This window comes from Struthio camelus, chromosome 22 (genome assembly GCF_040807025.1).
Source record: "Struthio camelus isolate bStrCam1 chromosome 22, bStrCam1.hap1, whole genome shotgun sequence".
NCBI lineage: Eukaryota > Metazoa > Chordata > Aves > Struthioniformes > Struthionidae > Struthio > Struthio camelus.
In genome coordinates, this window is record NC_090963.1 from 597,433 (window position 1) to 613,699 (window position 16,267).

General features: G+C 53.4%; 1 protein-coding gene across 3 annotated transcripts in view; it reads right to left on the bottom strand.

Annotated features, from left to right (window-relative positions):
* The window catches only part of ZBTB16 (zinc finger and BTB domain containing 16), a 105,952-nt gene that overhangs the window by 63,112 nt on the left and 26,573 nt on the right, over window positions 1–16,267 (bottom strand). The window lies entirely within an intron of this gene.

The following is a 16,267-nucleotide window of genomic DNA, read 5'->3' on the forward strand; positions in this document are numbered from 1 at the left end:
AGCGGGCAGGGCTGCCCTCCAAGAGGCGACGGTCCCGCACGGAAACGCCCCATCGGCGGCACGTGGCACCAAATCAATAGGGACACATCGCACTCTCCCGGTGCTTGCTTCCGCGATTTTAACCGCTAAATCGCGTGACCGAGGCGAGGCAGCCGGAGGGCTTCTCGCCCTGCCAAACGCCCCCCTCCCGCGTGCTCGAGGTGGGGTGGCACCGGCACGGGTTCAAGGGGGACGTGTTTTCTGCCCAATGCCGCAAGAGACCTGCTCATCTTCAAAGCACACGGAAGAAAAACCCCAAGCTCGTTTTGGTTGTGGCCAGGAAAGATATTCCCTTCTTGTTTTCTAGAGGGGGACGCCGATGTATGAAGTGTCTCCTACAGGCGGGGCAGGGCGCAAAGCGGGAGGGCGGACGGAGAAAAACGTAAGGGGGGGGGGGAAAAATAGTTAGGTTTCTCTGCATTGCACGACCCTACAGAAACAACAACAAAATCACTGCGGTTCCATTAGAGATACCGGTGAGTCAGGCCAAGCACGGGTCAAATTTACGCTATCTTCTCAAGTGCAGTAATTTATTCTCGGCCGCGTAACTACAAGACAGACCGCAGCATCTGATGCCAACCGCGGCCCTGGAGAAGGGCTTGCAGATAAGCCTCCCTCCTCCACCTTCCCCAGCAAAACGAGGGAAAACGGGGGGAAAAACGGACCAGCGTGTCAGAAACAACCAAAGTGCCCATTAATCTTACCGGTGCCACGGCTCCCTGGGATCTACATCTGCCATCAAATGTTGGCATTGATATTTCCAGTAGTTACATAACCTGCTTATTGTTTTAAAATGCTCAAGTTCTCACCGAGTAATTTATTTTCAATATCTCTATCAACAAATTTCCACCAGGAACAAAAGTTTTTCATTTGGCGCCTGCTTGTAGGACGATCTTATCGTTCGCAATCTTATACAGTCTCTTTCAACAAGGTCTTAAAGCGCTTTATCTGCTGGGTCCCTGGTAGCAAAATATGATTGAAATGTTCTATTTATGCTCACTGGATTAAGGAGATGTTGCAAAACGGCACAAAAACCTGGCAGATGTAAGCAAGGTATTACAGCTGCTCGGGCTGTTAAGATCTGAGGGAAAAGATCAATATGTGTTTCTGCAGTTTTGCTAAAGTTGTGCCTTTAAAAAGGAAAAAAAAAAAACCCAAACCTTAAGTACCTTAAAATACATCGCTTCTTGGCGATACTGTCCAAATTTGAGTACAAAAGGATGAACTATGCTTTATTATTCCAGCCTGATGCTAAAATTAAAGCCCAAGTATTCCATTCATCCTGAAAAGTCCCCAGGAACACGTTCAACCAAAAGGTGCTCATGGCATTGAAAGCGCTCCAGAAAAGGAAAAACAAACAAACAAACACATTTATATAGATATATGTATATATTTATATATATTTATTTTTAATCGTGCCCTGAGTCCTGGCCCGTCCCCTGTGTGGGCACTGCTAGGGAGCTTTGCCTCCCCTTCCAGAAACGAGGGCGGAAAAGGCTGCCCCGCGCCGGGGAGCTGCAAAATCCAGCGTAAGCGCTGCGGAGGGACCGTGGCTTTGGGAACGCTCCCCTCCACCTCCCTGCTGCAGCTCCTACCGCTCAAAGCGAGACGCATGGATCCTGGACATTTGATTACTTTTAAGTGTATATTTTTCCCTCAAATAGACTGAATACAATGGTTAGGAAATTTGACAGAAAACTATTCTGAGCCATTTATTGCCTTAATACGCACCTTTGTCCAACAGGCAGTTTTGACAAGAGCGATAAATTCCAAATTTATGTCAACAGAGCATATGTTGAACACCTCATTTCTGAGCTAAAGCGGCATGCTGCCCCATAAATCACAGTTCTGTTTGAAATGAAAGTAGATTACAGGCCTGTGTTATTGAGCAGTTAGAGCTATAGTCATATAAATCAGAACTTTTAACTCTAGGCGATCCGTGGTGCAATTAACTAAAGGGTACTTTGTCATTTCAAGGCTTGTGCGCAGACTTGGCAGGACGCACAGCTACTGGGGAAAGGCAAGAGGGGAAAAAAAGAAAAAAGGAAAAAAAACCTTATTGGCAAGTAAAGGCTTTAATACTGCAGAGTTTTGCTAAATACCTGTTGAAGTACTTACCTCCAACAACAAAAGCAAAAACCCCAATAAGCCCCCAAAACGCCACCGCAAACAAGCCTCAGCACTCAACGCGTGCAGCTGACGTTACAGACTGCCAACTCCGCCGCCGCCTTCCACGCGCGCCTCCAAAACGCAAATATTCCCGCGCAGCCCCCCGCACGCACACGTGCGGCGCAGAGCGCTGGGGCGGAGGACGCCGGCACGCGCGCAACCTTGGCGCACGCCTCGCTTTACGCTCTGCAGAGCGCCAGGAAACATCACGGGAGCTCAAATAATAAAAAAGGCAACGTGACATTCCCAACAAGGTGAACCACTCGCTTCCAATTTTGCAGGGAACAGAAGTAGCGCCTCGAAAGAAAACCTCACCTCAGCCCTGCTGCCAGCACGAGGCGTTAGCGCTCGTGGCTACGCGTCTTTAACGTTTCGGGATTAGTCGGTGGCCGACACTTTACGCGTAGCGCTTGCATCGCGCTCATCGCCAGCCCTTCACCGCCAGGCTTTCCACGGGGAAAAGCAGCGCCGCACGGCCGGCCGAGGGCAGAGCACGCAGGGCAGCAGCGGTCCTGCTTCTATGTCTTTGCCTTTCCTCCCCCTCCCAAGCTGCTCGTTCCAAATAACATAAAGGTCTTAAAAAAACCAAACTACTGTCCAGCTCAGTCAGCTGGATTTATTGCTCCGGCAACCTTGAAACCATCCCTCTAAAATGAAAAGCTGCATTGGTTTCCTTCCTCGCAGCCACGGGAAGGGCAGCGGGCGACGGTAACGGTAACTTCTCGGGCACGTCCTCCTGTGCCTACCTCCACATACATGTCACGCAACTAAACGGAAAAACTGCAGACTGTACAAGATGCACCAAAAAAGACCACCAGGTACTGACTGTGCAAATAGCGCTTGCCATCAGAAAAGGTACAGCTCAGGCAACGGCTGCCAAGAAGTTTCCAGCGATGCCTACAGCAGCCTACCAGACCAACTGGGAGGGGGGGACTTCCTTTCTTATTTATTAGAATAGCACAATAAGGACGCAATATCTGAAGTTAAGGGTGTTTGAGAAGACAACAGGCTCGTGCTATAAGCCATCGCTTCTGGCCAGTCATCCTGCTACCATCTCAGATACGAAGGCAAAGCACAAATTGTCCAAAAAGAACAAACAGGTTCCTCTTCAAAGAGGCCGGTTTCTCAAGGTACGACACTGATCTACCCCAACAGTAAAGTCACATTTACCTATGGTTTTCTTTGATCAAATCAAGGAGCACTTTTACAGTATAAGCAAGCAACCCCAGCACAAAATGCATAGGTAAGCTATTCCGTGCCATCCCCCAAATGCATGATGACTACTGCAGAACAACTAGCACACTTCAAGAATTGCTACAGTAAAGGAGAAGAGTTTTAGAAGCACAGCAAATTGCCAAATCCCACTGTGCGTTAGGTATTTAAATGCCACCGATGCTTTTGAAGATCTCTTGTTCAGAACGATTTGACATCCAGCAGGTATACCCTGCAAGGTTCGCGAGGATCCAGCGACGTTCAGGCATTTCTTGTTCTTCAGTGTTTGGAGTGCGTCCTCCGGCAGCATCTCGTGACATGTACTACAGCAGCACCTCGCAGCAAAACACTGCTCACGCGGTTCAGCCCTAGTCCTTGCTCAAGCCCAGCAACACGCGGAGGAAAACAAAGGAGCATCGCCACCTTTCTGAAACTTGTTTTCAGAAGAAAACGTTAAAAGAGGAGTCCTACCTCGGCATAGGTCCTTACTTTCAAGGTAGGAGCGGATCTACCGAAGGGCTACAACTGAAGTGCAAAAGGAAGGGAGGAGTGAGAGGAAACATGTAAAGTCGGAAAAGATTTTAATTCAGAAATTAAACGACCTCAATGGCACGACGTCGTTTCTTGTCAAGAAAACCGGAGGTAAGCAGCAGCCCAGGACAAACCCGGGCCCCCGCTCACAGCAGAGCGCGGAACGCGGAGGCACTGCCTGTTCTTCCCCACGTTATGGCAAATCCACTTCTCCGGCTATTTGGAATATTTCAATATCCTGTCTTCCTCAAGTCTCGTAAAGCAAACACCAACGTCTATTCACTGCAACGGGGCAAGCTCATAAATTCACAGCCCACAATTAGGGCTGTTACGTGCCTGCGCCCAGCACAAAAGCAGAGCTGTAGCCCGTGATTTCGAACACTGCTCGGCGCTGAGCACGACGTCTCTCCAAAGAGGGCCGGAGGAGCGCGCCCGGGGGCAGCTCCCCGCCGCGCCTGGGGCCGGACCTCACGAGAGCGACGCCGCTTGGCTGAACGCCGCGTGGAAACACGCCGCTGGCCGCGTCCGCGGCATCTGCAGCACTTCGAGAAAAGCCCCACGACGTGCAGTCACCGGGGAAGCCTGCTCCCACGACTGGGGAGTGGGAAAAGGCACGCCAAGCGCCTGCGAGGCAGAGGCGGCGAGCGCGGGGGCCGGGCAGGCACGGGGGACGTTCTCCACCGCCCCGCAGGGAAAGGCATTCGGGATTTTCACGAGATCGGCTGTAGAAACCCTGCCCTGAGTCCTCCAGGGAAAGACCCCAAGGTCTTAAAAGCGCAACCCAGTATTTGGCTTAAAAGAACTGCGTGCTCCCGCTCTTATTTTGAACAGGAAAGGAAGGGACAGACGGACGGACACCCTCAGATCCACGTGCTCCCCCGAGAACCAAGTCCGCTCCGCCGGCAGGCAAAGCGAAGCCCAGAGCAGCCAAGGAGGTCGCTGCGCCCGCCCTCCCCAAACCCCGCGAGTAAAACCGCCAGCGCCGGGGAGACTGAGGAGCCCGTGCCTCGTTCCAGCAGCCCCCGCGGCGCGCCGGCCGCTCCGCTCCGCGCCGCTCAGCCCCGTCCTCCGGGCACGAGGGCCGTCCGCTTCGGCCACGAGCGGCACAGCGAAGGGGAGCTCCCGGGAGCGCCTGGCGGAGAGCGAGGCCCGGCCCTGCCCCGAGGGCTCCCGGGCGCTCAGGGTCGCGGCGAGGGAAGCGCCCGCCGCCGCGCTCGCCCAGGACGGCACGTCCGAGCGGCGGGCTCTGGCCCAGCCCCACGCAGCAGCTCTTCTGCACCGCCGCAATCCTCCTCGCGCCCGCAGGACCGTCCGTCCGCGTGCGTTTCCTCAGGCGCTAGCAACCTCTTCTCCGTTCTTGCCTCTTCGCTTGCACCCGGCTTGAAGGCGGGAAAAGGAGGAAGGGAAAGGCAGGAAAGCTGACCCAGGACGCGCTTCCAGAGTGGAAATACAAGGCCCGTACTGCCGAAACGCCGTCCGGAGCTGGCAGATCAAAACCAAAGGCCTGCAGAGGCTTGCAAAGCACTTCCCCATGCCTCCCAAGGCCTATTTTGGCTGCCAGTTAAAGCACAGTGCAGAAATCACACGGCAGGCATAACACAAGCAGACTTTCAGGGTCCTAATAAAGTAAAAGCAAGATAAAAATATGCATTAATGCAGCATTAGGAGTCCTGCACTGACTTGACAAAAAGCTGCTGAAAGAAACCTGTCCTTAGCAATTCCCCAGCAGTTTTGCTTGCTTTGGCGGTGCAACAGCTACGAATCCTAGCACCCCACGTGACGCAGCACTGGGTTTCAGCATTTACGTCTCTTCTCCCTCCCAAACGCTGCAAAGTGAAGCAAATCGTTGCTCTGCCCAGGCTACAGAGACCCCTCAGAGGCCACGCGGGCGCTCGGAGGACGCGATTTCGGTGGCGGCGGCAGGCCGGAGCGGCCGAGCCTTCGCAGGCTGGCGTGGGAGCGCGGCCCGAGGGGCCCGCGGCCCGGCCACGCTGCGCGCTCCCGGGGCCCCGGCAGCCGCGACGCGGTGCCCGACGCTCTGCAGTCGCCGGCGCGTCGCGCTCAGCGCGCGAGGGAGGCCAAGGCTCTAGAGCCCGGAGACGAAGCGCCACGCGGCCCGGGGGCTCGCGCTCACGGGGGCCGTCTTCGCCAGGATCGCAGCTTCCAGCAAGGTCAGGCAGGCTTGGGGCTCTCCCCGCGCCGCGGTGGAGCCGGGCGCGCTCACGGGGCAGCTTTAGACCCGCGCGGCGGCCGAGCAAGCTGCGAGGAGGCCGACGGGGTCAAGCGCTGCCCTGGAAGCGGGGTCCCCAGGCGCAGAGAAGCCGGGGGGCTGCCGCAGTTGTGCGCCAGCTCTGCAAGGTTACCACCCTTGTAAGCAGCGGCGCTATAAAAAGATTCAGACTCCAAGTATTTCCTTTCCTATAAAATATTCATTGCAGTATGTGAGAGCCAAGTAGCAGAAACCTCAAGCATTTCTAACTTTGTACTGCAGTAATAACAGAGTTTTATAGGAGCCTTCTGATTTTATTTATATCAGGCTATAAATACGTTGCTCCATCAGATATAGGACTGTAGGCAGAGACGTCCCCTTCTCAGCGCGTACAACGCACAGACGTAAACCTAAGGGGACGAAACAGGACTGGTGCGGCTCAGCCTTTTAAATGAAACTGGGTGAAATAATTTGCAAAAGAAAAAGAAACGAAGCACTCCCCGACGGCGACGGCTTCGGTGGGGAAAGGCCACGCGTTGCCGCGGGCGGCCGCCGAGGGCCACGAGCATACACAGCATCTCTGCCGCTTAAGCTCGCTTATCCTGCTGAAGGAAGTCAGGGCAGCGCCGCGCGCCCCGGAGCCCGAGCAGCGGGGCGGCGCAAGGTGCCCGGAGAGCCCCGCCGCCGCCGCCGCGCGCTGGGCAGCGCCCCCGGAGCGCCGGCCCCGGGCCACGCGCAGCGCCCCGCGGCTGCGGGCAGGGACCCGCCGGCCCAGCGCCGCCCGGCCGGCACGCCGCCCCCAGCGCCCCGCGCCCAGCCCTCCTCCCGCCTCTCCTTCAGAGACGCCTGATTTCCACCCTCGCCTCTCCTGCCTCAGTAGGTCGATATGAAAATCAATTCATCCGCTGATATATTTTATCAAGATACATGCGGCGATGCCACATTTCATTTGCAGTGCAGATCTCGTGGAAACCCAAGGTCACCGGAGAGAAAACCGCCTGCAAAAACCACGTTACACGTTGGCTGCAATAGAAAAGTGAATGAAACGGGGAGGAGAGAGAGGAGAGGAGCCGGGGGACGCAGCCGTCGCTGCTCAGGGGAAGCACGGCATCGCTTGGCCTTGCCAGGCTCGCTTAGCTGTGACGCGCGTTCGGGGACCAGGGGCACGGGGCCCGGGGCGCTTTCCCGAGACCCTGTCCAAAGCCGCGTGCCGGGGGCGAGGGAGGAGCGTCTCGCGGCGCGCCGGAGCCCCGCCGGCCAGCGCGGGCCGCCGCCGGGCGCCCACCGGAACCGCGCAGACCGGAGCGGCAGGGCGGGAGCACAAGGCGGTTTGCAGCCGGCGACGAGGAGGAAGGGAGCGCGCGCGCCCCAGGCCAGGCCGGCACAGCTGTATCTCAGGGAGGGCTCTTCTTCCCCCCCCCACGATTATTCGCTGCAGGCAGCGACACCCAACCGGCGCGCTGGCCAGCCGGCGGCGGGCGCCCTGGCCCTGCTGGGTCACTGCCAGCCCGGCTGCCCCTCGCCCCAGCCCCGCAGGGGCAGGAGGAGCTCACAGCCACCCCGCTCCCCCCGCCTGGCTCCTTAAGAAAGTTAAAAAGGAAACGTCCTCAAACTGAGACTGCTACTGAAAAAAACAGGCAAGGAACAAAAATCTCACAAAAGCAGGAAATAAAGATTTTATCATCTCTGATTTTTTTTTTAAAAAAAACGGGAAATAGCTATCCAGAGAGAGCACTAATGTTCTTTGGCTGTATAATCATTATATTTACCATGAGCTAGTTTATAATTGCGGCTTAAAACAGATGCTGTGACATGCCTTTTTTTTTTTTTTTTTAAAACCAACATGCCAATACTTCCCCCCTTTTTTCTAAAGGGTAGAGAAAAGGATCCCTCCTATTTTGCCTCACCTTATAAAAAAAAAAAGAAAGGAAAATGTCAAAAGGACACTTCTAAATCTCCTTCTAGAGCCTGCACATAAAACAGTGCTAATAAACGCTGTAAAAGGGATGCAGCCGCTCAAATTTACTGTATGTCCAGGGACAGCGCATGCAGGCAGCATCTTCCACCCAGATGCTCGCAAGCTCCCTCCTCGAAACAGCGCCTGGTGTTAGGCCTAGCGGCTGCAACATCGTTCACCAGGGAAGAGAGAAACATTGGCAAGAGCAAACGGGGATGGAGAGGTTTTTTCCCCTCCTCCCCCCAATTTATTCCCATGCCCCGGATGGGGATCAGCTTTCTTGGTTCAATATTCATTACTGCTCACTGGCCTTGCAATGCGAACGTGTTGCACGTCGCGGGTTTTGCGGGGCAGGAGCTGAAGCGCCGCTTCTGCCGCACGCGCTCTGCCTGTCCGCTCCCGCTCCCGCTCCGGGGGGCCCGGCCGCGGCGGCTGCACGGGGCGCCGTGCGGAGCCCCCTCGCCGCCGCTCGCCCGTGCCCGCGGCGCTCTGCAATAACACGGTCACAAAACTGGTAAAACACGCACACACACACACACAAAAAAAGAAAAAAGAAACGACAGGCAGGGAAAGGATTCACGGAAGACGCCGCAGAGGCCGGGGCAAAGCCAGCAGCAGGAAACGTCTCCTGCCTCCTGCAACCGGAGCAGAGCAGCGCAAACGCCAGTCCGAGGTCCGAGTGCCGTGCGAGACCTCGGCAAGTCTGCCAGTGCGTCCTTTGAAAAATCTTCCAGAAGGACGTTTTGCATGCAATAGTTGGATGACACTGTCTGTACTAGAGGCTCCGCAAGCTAAAATAACTGGTCAAAGCAGCTGTGCTCCTGCTCTCCCAGGAAATACTAACTGCGCCTCCATCTTACCCCTTCCAGTGCCGGTTACTGGAGAACTATGCAAAAATTCCCAAATTTAAAAAAGTAAGCCTGCTCGCACAGCCGACTGCTAAAGGATTTTGAAAACCGAGGTCAACCCCGTTTCGGCTCTCGGTACTTTTCCACGCCGGCGTCAGCTGCGCCTGGCACTTTACAATTTTCACCTTGAGACCCCAATACCTCAGTGTCCGCTGCGAGTTGTACAAAGCGACGAAAGCACGTCGACTTCGGCAGCTGTCCACGGAGCGCCGCCGCTAGACGACGGCGGGCTCTAAGGAGTTAACCGACGAGCATCACAACTCACCAAGGTTTTCTTCAGTAAAACCCCTGGGCTATGGAAATGGGGATTTCACTGACGCTGAAGCGTTAATGCATCTTATCGGCAGGCTGAAGTGCAAGCGCCAACGGGTTAAGGTACCGTGATGCATACAGCCCTACTTAGAACAACCAGCACTAATTCAGCAGTCCAAAATCATCATCCATATTCTTTGGGCATCTGCTGACACTGATGTATTGAAAAATAAAAGAATAGTGTTTGCTTTCATGGGTTACATTGACCCTGCAGGGCCGCGCTTGGCATAACGCTTGTTTTGACTAGTAAGTTGAGCAAACATGACATGGATGTCAGAGGTGTCAAAGAGAGAACTAGAGGAACTTATTTTTAAAAATACAAAATTTAAACAAAAAAGCAAAGTGACCTTAAAGCAGAATACATCTGCTGCAGCAATGAAGCGATTATTCATATGTTTTGATTCCTAATTCAGAAATAATAAGTGGTTCATGGAGTCCAAGTTTAAAAATATATTCATCATCTGGTTTCCTTAGCAGCACGTATCCCATTGGAGCATTAACACATTCCACAAATTGTGAAGTGCTGGGTTTGTCCTTTTACTAGTTTTAACCGCAAGTGATGGGAACGCAGGGAAAATGGTAAGCAGAGCAAATCAAGTGGTACTTTGTCATAATGCTGCAAGTCTTGAATCAGATTTGTTTTGACGTGAGAACCAAACACTGTGTTTTGCATGCGCAGCAGACCCCACAGCAAAAGATCAGATGTACTTCTAAGATAACACCACATCACAACAGAGCTAATTATTCCCCCGGCTCCCGGGCGTTTGACTCGAGCGCCCTGAGCCAGCACCCACACTCTCCGCGAGTCTACCTTCCTCCGTTGCCTGCCCAGCAAACCTAGGACGTTCACAGAAGAAGGTCAAAAGCTGGGGCGCAAAGACCACATATACTTCAGCTTTTGAAGGAACAACTAGGAGCATCGAGGACTCCCAGAGTAAAAGCCCCAAAGCTCCTAACTGCGTGGCGGTCCCACTTCAACAGGCAGAAGGTAATGGTCCAGTACAGCTTTATATCTTTAGAACAACTAATTATAAATGAGAGCTTTCGCTCTGCTTGTGTAACAGACACACACAGCAGGTCCTGAGTCGCCCAAGAGGGTGGGAGACTGAAGCAACGAGTCAGTGGAGCTCCACCAACCCGTGGCAGCTCTGGATTCAGTCCACTCCTTTTACAGCTGGGTATGGTCTTCTGGACTGCAAGGACCTGCTGGGATCCTTTCTGGGGACAGGCTAGGACGGGTCCACGGATGGTAAAGGCAGCGTTGTCCCGAGACGTGGGGAGATGCTCCGGACACATCCTCAAGGAGTGGCGGAGGCCTCTCTGTGTCCCCTCGCCACTGACTTTACAGTAGGGCTATGCTCAGCCTTATTTTCACAGCGAGTTTTGCACGGCATCTTCCTCTCTCGCGAGTCCCATTCCCACCGTTTCCCTCCTCCTACAGCTAGAAGGGTGCACAGATCTGCACGCTTGCTAGCTCACTGCAGAAACCGTCCCTTTGGGTCACTCATACTGGATGAAATAAATCTATCAAAAGCTCAGCTGCTCTGTCAGGCCAGGGAGATGTGTGTTTCCCAGCCACTCATCTCATTACAACATCCTCCCAGCCTGAGCCCCCCATCCCTTATGCAGTGTTTATAATTGTTTTCTAACCGCAGTCCCCTCCCTCAGTAGCAGTCAGGCTGGTAACTTAAAACATTAACTGCACACACGCAGAAATGAGAAGCAAACGTTTCCTTTCAAATGAGCGGCCCAGATCCTGAGGATTTTTATAAGGTAATCAAATATGCAATAGATTCAACAAACTAATTTCAAGAACACACCTGGGGTCCTCTGATAATGTCAGTTGTGTCTATACAGCGCAAGGATTAAAATTTCATAGAGTCATGATTTCATCAGTCACTAAACTACAAAGGATTAATTAACAGCAAGGGAAGAGCTCATGGGTTGAAAATACAGTCTTAAGGAAAATATCTATCTCTGCTCTCCAGATGTCAGCACATATATGAATAAAGCACTTTGATGAACACACTTTCTTATTATTAGGGACTCCAAAACATTGTTTTTGCGGCTAGAATTAAATATGCCTAATTCCAATTACTCCTAAGCAATCTTCAGCCATCTAAACCCCCAGCTGCAACGGAGCCTCCCTTTAGCCCCTGCGACTCCCCAAATACAAGCAAGACAGCAAAACCTCTCACCCCGAACAGCTTTCAGAAAGTCCCCGCGAGCGTAAAACGAAGCTTTTCCCAAAAGGGGAAATACGGCTAGAACACCACACCAGAGCGCACCTGAGAGAGGTTTGCACAGAGCATTGGGAAAAGGATAATAAAAAAACAGAAGAAAAAGCCTTGCCAATGGTACAAAGGACGGGGGGACCGAAGGGAGAGAAGTGCAGGGCGAGCAGCTGACCGGCGCGCCGGCACGACCAACAGCACCTCACAGCCTACTCCGAGGAGGAGGAGGAGGATGGCGGAGCCACGCGACGACAGCGCCCACAAGTTCCTTCATCGCACTGCTGCTCCCAGTTTCTCAACGCAGGACCAGCCTGGGGGAGGGCACGGAAAAGGCCAAGGCTCGGGACGCTCTCCTCTCCATGCCCTTCTCCCACATTTGCACCTTGCTTATGACCCCCTGCTGCGCCAAAAGGGGAGAGGGTTAAGCCAGGTCCTTTTCTGGGCTTACCACAGTCCAGGCTCAGGGATGACAGTGACAGCAGCAGAGCCATCGACAGCCGGGAGACGTTTCCTCCGCACACAGGACGGCAGGGAAGTTGCGCGTGGGGACTAACATGCCCGAAAGCAATGTATTATTCACAACCGCTGGTGAAGCGGCAGCAGCGTCACCTCGTGCCGTCTCGCCCGTCCCCAGCACCCAGCGCACCGTTTCCCCTCGGGAGGTTCGCTCCGGGTGCTGCTGCGCCCGCGCGGGGACCTCATCGCCGCCCGCGCACCATGCCCGCCCGGGGGCACAGCAAAGGCAAGGCGGCCAGCTTTTACGCACGTATTTTTCAGGATCAGCAGAGATGCTTCCCTCACTCAGGAGACAAGAAGAAAAACAAACATCGCCCTTCGCGATAACTCCTCCGAACTCTTCCCCAGGTTGCATCCGAGCTTGGCTCGGGGTCTCTGCGTGTCGCCCTGCCTCAGGCTAACGCAGGCAGGGGTCCCTCGGCTGCGCCTCCCCGCTCTAAAACAAGACAAGTCTGAACAGCGGAAAGAGCAACAGGACACCAAATAACTCAATCCGAATGACACTGCGCAGTCCCACTGCTTCGCACTGCGTCCCACACGGAAACAAGAGTACTTCATTAAGCAGCCAAGCAGCAGCTCTTGCTAGGGAAAAAAAGAAAAAGAAAAAGGAACAACTAGCAAGAGGGGAATGAAAAAAAGAACAAAACCTTCCCCGTTCGAGTATGTCAGCAGACCACTTTAGCAAACGCTGGGGTCCCGCTGCCTGCAAAGCTCAGCCTCGCTGCATCAGGAGCACAACGGGGCCCCGACGCCACGCCAAAACGCCCCCTTGGCCCAGGGCACGCTGCCTCCTGGACAGTCCTCACAAAAGGTTTACCGCCTCTGCTTTGCTTGACAATTTTGGAAAGCATCCGAGGGTCTGCACACCTGGGCACCAAAGGCTCAGGGCTGACCAGAGCCGGGTCCTACAGCACAAAGCGCTGAAGAGAGCGCGCTGGGGACAAAGCTGCGTCCTCCACGGTACCAGATGCTCCCCAGCCAAATTTCCTCATTAAAATCCATATTCACGTACGCATTAACGTGGAGTTCTGTTTTTCACTCTCTCAGCCTTGGGATAAAGGCTAGGAACCAGGGAAAAGTACTTCTGCACAAGGGCCAAAGCATACGTGTATTTACGCACAGGCGTTTGGGTTTTTGGCTGGTGCAGGGACCAAGGCGTAACACTCTGCTCCATGCCGAAACACGCCAAGCGCAGAGGCTAAACCCCCTTCAGGACGCACCTCCGCTCAGCCACAGAGCGCTGCAAACAAGCGATTGCTGAAGTTGTCGTAGCGCAGGGAGATCGCAGCGGGCTTCCCGCCCCTCTTCCCTGGGAAGATGAATTAGCAAGCCGTCAGCAAAGGACAGCCAAAGCCGTTGTGTTTCTGTAAAGGGGCAGTGGAAGTGTCTTTGATTAATGAAACCTCACTACTTGGCTGCTACGCAGCCTTTCTTCAGACGGTCCCGAGAAGACAGATCCCTTCAGACAGACTTAAGATACCAAGATTTGTAAGGATTCCCCAAAAAGATCTCTTTCAACCACAGTTTGTTTTTGCTCTGGAAAGAATTAATTTTGTCTTTCCTTTTTTGTATCACGCTTAAAAGAAAAAAAAAAAAAAAGGGAGCGAGGGAAAGCAGGGGGGTACGGACGGGGTTCCTCCCAAGCGGCAGGCTGCAGGTGCCACGCACCCACCGCCACCGCCACCGCGACGCCTGTGGCCTGCACCGCCGGCCCCAAGCTCCTAGCGAGCAGTTCACTGCCCTAAAGCAAAACTCCCCTTGAGAGGGGCAAAGTCAAAAGGAGGCGTTGGCGGGTCCCCTTCTCCCCTGCTAGCGCTCACCTGCGGGCGCGGGGCCGGAGCCGCACGCCACCCTTCGGCCACCGGCCGGTGCCCGTCCGCAAGGAAGAGCCCCCCAGGCGCAGGCAAACCCTCAGCACTGGCAGGGCGCACCAGGAGGCAAAGGGCGGAGGACGAGGCGGGGGGCGCGCGCCCCGGGGCCCTGCCTGCTCCTTCCCAGCTCCCGGCCCTCACCGGCTCTGCCCCACCTCCTCAGCAGTCCCACCTGCTGACAAAGAGCTAATTAGTCCCCATTAGAAGCTGCGAGATGAACGTTATGTACTTCGTCCGGCCGGTGAACGGCGCTGGGCTGGCAGAGGCAGGGGGCAGCGAGGGCTGCCGCCAGGCAGCAGAGCCGGACCCACCGCGGCCCAGCCGCCGGCCGGCCCCGGGCAGCCCCTTCTGCCTAGGCGCTTTCTTCACTGGAGGCGTCAGCTGGTCCCCCTGCAAAACACACCAGCTAGAAACGTACTGCGACGTGGTCAGAGCCAGAAGCGTTTAAAACCCAACCCCACCCCACCCCACCCCGCCACGCAGAGAAATCAGTGCCTGCTCTCTGCTCTCCTCTTTACAGTGCCAAGGACCCTGGCAGGTAGAGGCAGCTGGCGAGCGCTCTGGAGATCGCAGACGGTCAGGATCACCAGGAGTATAAAATCAAGGGGAAGCCCGTTTCAGGAAACAATGACCACTTATACTGCGGCCGTTTATGCAAGGTTTGTAGCCATAAACCTCCCGTTTTTTCCAAACAAGTTCCCAAGGTGGAGAAACAAAATGCTTATTATCAGCATTTCATAAGCATGATTTCTGAAAATATTTTTACTGCCGCTAAAAGAAAAAAAAAAGATGTGCATGTGGAGCAGCAGAGAAAGGAGCATTGTTGGTGTAAGAGACTGACAGCTGGAATGAATGGAAAAGCTCGGCCTTGGATTATGTCCGTTAGAAAGTCCATCTGATAGCGAAACTTTCCTAAGTAAAACATACTTTTCGGGAAAGACTATCAAATCAGGAGGTGTCAAAATAGCTTGTATAAACGAACTCCCAGAGGAGTTTTCAATATTGTACGGCACATGGTGGTCTCCGTATCTCATTCATAATGTTTGGTTTGGCTTCAGTTCCAAAACCACAAAAACATCTGTACAGAAGGAAGCAAGTGATTCAGTGAAATCATTCTGGAAACTTTTAACATATTTAGAGTAATCTCATGAAAGAACAATGCACTTAAATGTTACTCGCTGGAAGAACACTGCGGTTAGCGGCTCGCGCCAGGGCCTCTCACCAGAGGCTGCAGGGACGGCGGACAGGGAAAGAGGATGGAGAAAAGAAAATATACATATAATATTATTTTTTTCTTTTCTTTCTTTCTTTTTTTTTTTTTTTAAATAAAAGAGCCTCCTCAATTATGCAGCCTGGCATTAATTTTAACCCTGGTACATTAATACTTAAAGTGATGCCTTCAGCTCTCTGCAAACTACAGTATAATTAGTTCTACTCAGCTTAAAACGTATTTAGCTTGAAAATAAATAAATAGATCATGAGTTAGCCAAGTTCTTACACATGCACAAACCCTAAAGGCACGCTCCACTCCCCCAAAAGATTGCAGCCAAAAGTACGCAGCGTACCTAACCACACAAGCCCAACGGTTTCTGGACTGTCCTTGCGTTGTGTGACCTTCTTAAAAGAAGTTCTCACAATTAATTTATGAATAGTTTCACCCCCGCTCCCCAACATGCACAACAGGTTCCATGCAAATTCGGGAACTTTTAGATTATACTGTTAATGAAAGCAAATAAAGGCAGTTAAAAGGCAATTTGCTCAATTAGTGTTAATATTTAAGCACAGCATGTGTAAAAACAAGATCACAGAATCCAGTTTTTCCTAAAGAAAACTTTTGGTCGCAACTTTTCATCAAAAAGCATCAAATGCATTTGAAGTATTTCGGACGTGTTTTCGTTAGTTTTTAAGCCCCCCCCTTAGCATCAGGTAATGAGGCTTTTTATTAAGTAAATTTTCCCCATTAGCCTCAGCAGCTTCTACCGCCCAGAAATCCCAATCTATAAAATGAAATCGGCTTAATCACATTTAGATGAGATCCCGCGTCCTGGAGGCGAACTGAACTGCCCAGTTTAGCGCTGAGAGAAAAAAAAACCACTCGGCCAAACGCAACGGCAGCTGCCAGGCTGGACGCTCCTGGAAACCCACCACCCACTTGGCTGCCTCTGCCAGCCCAAAGCCGCCTGCTCAGTCTTCTTCCTTCCAACACGGCCTCCTCGTCCCTGCAAGGCGCCGACCCCGACCCCCAGCCTGCACACCGCAACCCTTCGCGCACCGTTTTTTACAGTAAAGATGAATCCAGAGCTGGAACA